Source organism: Macrotis lagotis, chromosome 1 (genome assembly GCF_037893015.1).
Source record: "Macrotis lagotis isolate mMagLag1 chromosome 1, bilby.v1.9.chrom.fasta, whole genome shotgun sequence".
In the NCBI taxonomy this organism is placed as follows: Eukaryota; Metazoa; Chordata; class Mammalia; order Peramelemorphia; family Peramelidae; genus Macrotis; species Macrotis lagotis.
Genome location: NC_133658.1, coordinates 910,291,137 through 910,298,009, shown reverse-complemented (window position 1 = coordinate 910,298,009; position 6,873 = coordinate 910,291,137). Strand labels below are relative to the sequence as shown.

Sequence of the window (6,873 nt, the reverse complement as noted above, 5' to 3'; positions counted from 1 at the left end):
ATATGTTCCAACATTGGCTGCTGTGGTCATATATAATGTACATTTAATACTCATATATAGCAATCTAGTTTTGGGTACATCTTTTATTATTCTTAAAAATTTGAGTATTAAATGTATGAAATATTAAACTAGCTTTCGGGATATCTTTTTATTCTTAAAATGGTCATTAGGGCAGAGAACTGGTTGCTAATTTGAATTCTACCATTGGTCTCAATCACTGAGTGCTGTCTCAGTTCACTGAGACCTCTTAAAGATCTTGGCTTAAAAAAGCCAAGGGATTCCACTGCATCCAGGACCATCTCCAGTGATCTGGCTCCATATCTGATCACTAGACCCAGACGACTCTGGAGGAGAAAGTGAGACTGGGGACTTAGCACAACTTCTTTGAGAATGAAGGACAAACTACAACAATAACAGCATGCCAGGCATTTCAATAGATGGTGGGGACACAAACAAATGAAAGGCCCTAATCTCAAGGAGCTTTCACTCTTGGAGGGAGACAACGTGTCTATAATTAAACATATAATAAAATACAGCATAATATTTTTGAAGCAAGCACTAGCTTTTGGGGGAAGGAGGAAGGAGGAGTTTTATGTAGAAGACATAACTTGAAAAAAGTTTTGAGAGAAGAAAATCTGTGTGAGATGAACAAGAAACTTAAACATGGGGCACAGTCCATGCAAAGATGTGGAGATGGGAAAGGATAAGAAATTTAGAGTTAGAGGTGCTTTATGACAGATGGTCATGGGAGAGGAACTCTAAGAAGTCCAAGGCAACTGGATATCAAGTGAAGGCAGAGGAGGATAATGATGTTAGAAAAGTAGATTCAGGTTGTGAAAGGTTAAGTTTAATAGAGAAGCTTATGTGTAATCCTAGAGACCCATTGAGGGTCTTGAAATATGTGACACTGAGCATCCAAACCTTGATCAAAGAGACATCAATTTCCTTATCTTCTAAGGAAGAATCCACATTTCCCCAGAACTGAGTAAACACAATGAGCAGGAGGTCATCCATGTGCCTTAGAATGTCTTTACTGTCTTTGATTAGACAGGGATAAATCTTTGCCCAAGATTTCCCATACTAATTGATTTCTGCATGAGGAAGTAGAAAAAAAGGGAAAACCTTGGTCCTAATTTAATAATAAACATTTCTCTCACAGTTGGTCTAATGAGCCAGCTCTGACCATAATTTAGGCATGAGGAAGAAAGTTTCCAGCAAGGTGAAGAAAGATATTTGGCTTATGTTCAAGTGGGAAATCAAGGAAAAGATCTAATTTGACAGCTTGGATCACTGGAAGGTTAGTACAACTGATTTTTAGAAGTTGGGAAGAATGGAAGATTTAGGGGAGGGTTGTGGACTTAGTGTAAGAATGGCTTATTCCAGCAGGTTCAAGGTTTATTTAAAATGTAATAGGTATTCTGGAAATGTAAAATCTGATTAAAATTACTCTAATGCAATAAAATTGAAATAAATATGAAATAGGAATATATATATATATATATATATATATATGAAAGGATGAAAATTAAGTAAAAAAATTAATACAAAAATGAAAAGGGTATGGAACACAATCCCTTCCATGGTCAGACCTGAAGGAAATAGCCTACTGATCATTGAACTTTGGAAATTGCTTCTGATTAATTTGCCACACTTAGGTTAACCCTTTATACTTCAGACCAATAGGCCTACGAAGCAGAGGACGAACAGAGGGTAGACTGTAATCACCATGACTGCAATAGTCCCAAAAGCCAGTCCAATCCTCCATCACATGCCACCCCTTGGTGGGAAGGTCCAAACAATTTTCTGGATCATCCTACACCATTAAAATAATCTTATAATAATTCTAAACTAAGAGATGAGCTTAGAACATATTAAATAAAATATGAAAAATATAATCAACCATTTTTAAATGATGGGAGAAATAATATAAGGACAGTTTATTAAAATATATAGGGGAAAATTAAGTGTGATGGCCAGGAACAGCACAAGGAACATCAAGTCCACTGAATGGATTAGAACATTTCTATTGTCACAGTTTATCACTGGTCCCCATTTCAGTTTGGACCATCTGTTTTAAAATAGCTAAGAGGTCACAAATACCTTGCCCATAGCCTATCCTGAGGCTTACATTGATCTTAGGTCCTAATTTGTATAACATTCATTCAATGTTCCCCGGCCCACTAACCAAAACTTCCCCTTTCCTATAAGTTCTAGCAAGTGGAAAATACTGAATTTTGGTCCCCTTAGAAATATCAACTGAGAATCTACATCTTTTTTTTTTTGCATGAAGATTTTCCTTTGTATCACCAAGATAGTTAAAAAAAAACCCACTACAAAATATGTTCAAGTAAAATCCTGGTTGCAATTATAAGAGTATAAATTTATCTCCCCTGCCCCCATATCATTAAAAAGCAGAAATCATTGGACCAAATACTATCATTATCACCATTTATCTTGGGTTGAGGTTTTCCATCTGATGCAACTGATCCCTCAACTAAAAGAGTTATAACACACACTGATTTAGTAAAACTATGCAGGTTATCCCAGAAGTATTAGTGCAGTCCTGAGTTCTGATTTGCAAAGGAAAAACAGGTCCCTAGACAGTTCAAAGCATCCCAGAGAATGAAAGCCAACTAATGTCTCAAAAGCAGTCTGAAAGGAGGTTCCCTGGGGATTCTGTGAGCTAACAGAAAGTCCCAAGAGATCTGACAAGGTCCTAAAAATATTTGGTTTTGTGCTCTTGTTGTTCAGCAGGCACAGTTGAATCCCAGTTCAATCACCAAGGGGCAAAGTTAACCCAACCTGCCCCAGTTCTTTACCACCACCTCCTTGCTCAAAACACTTCCATCTGGTGTGGTGGGAATGTGGAAGGTTTACATACATCAATGTCCTGGTCACATCATCATCTTATTTGTGTCAGATATGGGGATTGTGTTTCCAAGTCAATCCCAATCATGGAAGATATGCCAATGGAAGCCATAAGTGCCAAATTTCTAGATAGACCCTTTTTTGGGTAAAGAAGTCATCGTCCTAATAAAACTTTGCATAAAGAATATCTTTTAACAGATTAAAAGCTATTATTCTTGAGTGGTCTTTATATATGTCTCTCTACTTACTATGTGTATGATGAAGCCCTTCTCTTTTCCATCAGTTTCTTCATCTGAAAAATGAAGCAATGGACTAGACAGCCAAGGTCATCTTTGGTAGTTCTGTTTCCTGTGAACCGGCCTAAACTTGTTCCATAACATTGCATTTGACTAGAACCCAGGTCTCCTTGACTAAGGTTCTCTCCACTGCCCCTTTGACCAGTCCTAGAATGTGGTACTCATCATACTCTGATTTCTCCCACTATCTCAATTCTCTTTCACTGTCCCAAGCTGGAGCCACGGTGGAGTTGAACAGTTGGCCTATTTACAAGAAAAAACATCATTTATGGAATACTAAGTGATATGATGGAGAGCCAGACCACTCAGGAATGGGAGGAGAACCAGATTGGGCATCAGAAGACTGGACTCAAATCTCAGTTCTGTCTCTCATTGCCTGGCAAGTCTCTGGAAGGCTCCTTAGAGTCTCTGTGTCTTGGTTTACTCAGATGCATAATGTCATAATAACTTCTAGTCTACTTCATGGGATGATAGGGAAGAACTGGAATAATTAAGATAAATGTCTGATAGTCATAAAATGTGATATGTCAATTATTATTCCCAAACATATACAGTTAGCAAGCGATAGAACTGACAAACGATAGCTTTAATATGACCCAGCTCCTCTCAAACACTGCCCAGGAATAACCAACAGCAGGTCTGCCATCTTCCCTTCATTTTCATCTATGGGAATCGGCGCTATGCCATCTCAAAAGAACGCCCAATGAGGAATCAGGAGGCCTGTGATCTACATGTGTCTGATGTGTGACTGTGTCTGAGTAATTCATCCTCTCTGGTCCTTTTCTCATTTACAAAATAATAGGATTGAATTTTAAGTTTTCTCCTTGTCTTATTATTCCTTTCCTTCATTCTGGGGATGTGTATGTGGTTTCTCCTCTCTTTCTGTTTCTTTTACTCTTATCTCTCAGAATGTGTGTGTGTGTGTGTGTGTGTGTGTGTGTGTGTGTGTGTGTGTGTGTGTATCTGTCTCTCTTATCTGTCTTTCCTCTATTCCTCTCCCTGTCTCTTTGTCTCTAAGATATTGGTGACATACCCTGAATGGCCACAGGGGGACAGCAATAGTCCAGGAAAATTAATGCTGAGTTACTCCTGCCTATGGATCCCTGAGTGTCTGACACCTCCAAGGACCCAGGCTCAGGGACCTGATCTCTGGATTCCCTCAAGATCCTTCCCCACAAGCCCCCCCCCCCCACACACACACACACACCACACAGACACACAGACAAACTCTCTCGGGAAGTTCTGTGGGGATAAGTCTTTAAAGGAGTGAAGGAATCAGGTGGGATAGGCCCGTCACATTTATTTAGTCCAAGAGGCCAGGGCGATTATTCGGAGCAGGATTGTGGTCTTCAGGCCTGAGGGTCCCAAGATCTTCTCATTTCTGTGCCTAGAAGTGAGACAGAGATAAAGAGCAGTTGACAGGCCCCCCGGGGGAGACAGGGGAATCAGCCCCAGGCTGGAAGACAGGAGCTCCTGTTTCTCCTCCCACCTGTCCTGGTAGCCTCTGTCTTGAGTCATTGACCACAACAAACAGTCAACCCTAGGTTGAAGATACAAAAATGAGAAACAGGCCTTGACCTCAAGGGTCTCGTCTAACAGCTGGGTTATCTTAAGTACCTAAATACAAGACATAATGTGATGACATCAGACAAGGGCAACTAAGAAGTCTGAGAAGGTATCAATTACTTCAAGTTGGGGGGCATAGAAAGTGGGGGGGAGGGAGTTGAAGCAGGGGCTGGGGTTCAAAAAGGAGACTAATCCAACTGTGGGGAATGTTGTGATCTCAAGTTCTAAAGTAGGGGAGAAGAGGAGAGTGGAGTCAGAGTGCTTCAATCTAATAATGTTCAATCCTGAAACAGTGTGTGGGACGGTATCAGCTGAACCAGTGATATTAGGAAGGGCCTTGAATACCAGAACTAAATATTAAACTTTATTCATTGTAACTAGAGCTATTAAAAAAATTATGAGTGGAGGAGCAATATGATCTTAGCAATGGGTTGGGAAAGTCTCTGTTCACAGAGCCTCAGGCTCTGAGGGCTTGGATTCAAGGGGTCTCTAAGATCCTTTCCACTCCCTACATGTGTTAGTTCATGAGACCTTAGCGGGAATGAACTCCAAATCCCTTGTTTTACAGATGAGAAAACTCAAGTGAAGGTTATGTGACCAAATCCAATGCGACAGAGAGCTCAAGTCTGAGAGGCAAGAGACCCAGAGACAGAGGGACATAGAGACCCATAAATATGTAGGAAGAAGTGAAGAGAATATGAGAGCCTCTGGGTGACCAGTGACTTCCCAAGACACTTAATTCCCTTTGCTCCCCAGTCTCCCCTCACCTTGTGGAAGAAGTAAATGGAGGCAAAGATGGTGATCACTGCTATGGCCACAGTGACATTCTGGGGAAGGTGGAGAGTCAGAGGTCAGAGGGCAGGTCTTCTCCAATTCCTTCCCCGATCCTACCCCCCCCCTTTCTGCCACTCATTGACCCTACCCCCTTAGTACTGCTGTCCTCTGCCCTTTCATACCCCTGCTGCCAATACCCTTCCTCCTTAAGGCTTCTATTGACTTCTTTCTTATGACCCTTCTTTACTCCCTTTCCACCTATTCCCCCCATCCTCTAACCCCAAGTAACATTCCTTTCCCATTTCCCCTCCCTATGCTCTTCCCCTAACAATGCCCCCCCATTCCTCTTTTACTCAGTCCCCAACCTTCCTCCTCCCACTCCACATCTTCCCCTTCCACCTCTTGCAAGCTCATTGCTTCTTTTTCTCTCTGTGGACTAGAGCCCCCTGTTCCTCTGACTTCTTCTGGGAATATGGGATTAGACATGCCGTCTCCTGGGAGAACAGAATGTTACAAAGGAAATGGTTCCTCCCATCCTGTGGCTTATGGAGTGGGGGGTAGTCTTGGAAAAATTGGACCAGGGCAGAGTCAAGAAGGAAGTAAATGCTGGTTCAGAGCAGCCTTGGTCTTCTTTCAAGGGTCCTCTCATGATCCTCTCTACCCTATGGGGGAGGATGATGACAGTGACTTTGAGCATCTAGATATGACTACAGACTGGTCCCCCATGATCCAGGATTATTCAGTGCCTCTCTGAAGCTAGATGGATAAGCTACAACTCTCCCATAATCACTACTAATGAAAACTTGGAAATTGTTATCTCACCAATGACTTCCAATCATGCTTGTCAAGGGAAGTTTGTTATTTCACATAACTTTGATCTCCAAGAAGCCAAATGATATCTCAGGGCAATGATTGAGAAGCAGAACACAATGAATATGGTCCATTCCAAGACTCCATCTGTGGAAATTTCAAGGCCCATCCTAGGCCTTGAGGCTAGTGCCCTTTACAGTATCTGTGACCTCAAGATGCAACTGAATCCCATCAATTCACTAAAGCTTTCTTTAGAGACACAGAGGGCTGTGCCTTCTCCCCATTGGGCTTTATGCTCTTTGCTTAATGTAACCAATTAAAATTTCCTAATTCCATGTTATATAACCAGTTTTATTCTTTGTTCTATTATAAGAATATATTCCACTTTCAATTTGGAGTCTTTTGGCTATTCAAGGTATCAATAAATCTGGTTTATTGATGAATGGTCCCCCTACTAATAACTTTATTTGGAGAAACCTTTCTCGATTTATCTTTTTGTTAAATTTCTATCACAATAATATTTCCCTTAAGAAAAGTCAAGGTTACTTTGGAGGCTGCA

The 6,873-nt window shown here is 41.1% G+C and overlaps 1 long non-coding RNA gene across 1 annotated transcript; it reads right to left on the bottom strand.

Moving 5' to 3' along the window:
• Positions 1-4,446: 4,446 nt before the first annotated feature.
• On the bottom strand, positions 4,447-5,993 carry LOC141492243 (uncharacterized). Its single transcript, XR_012469852.1, has 3 exons — positions 5,904-5,993; positions 5,498-5,557; positions 4,447-4,551 (listed from the first exon to the last, which is right to left on the bottom strand). It is a non-coding gene; the product is annotated as an uncharacterized LOC141492243 (long non-coding RNA).
• Between the last annotated feature and the right edge of the window lie 880 nt (positions 5,994-6,873).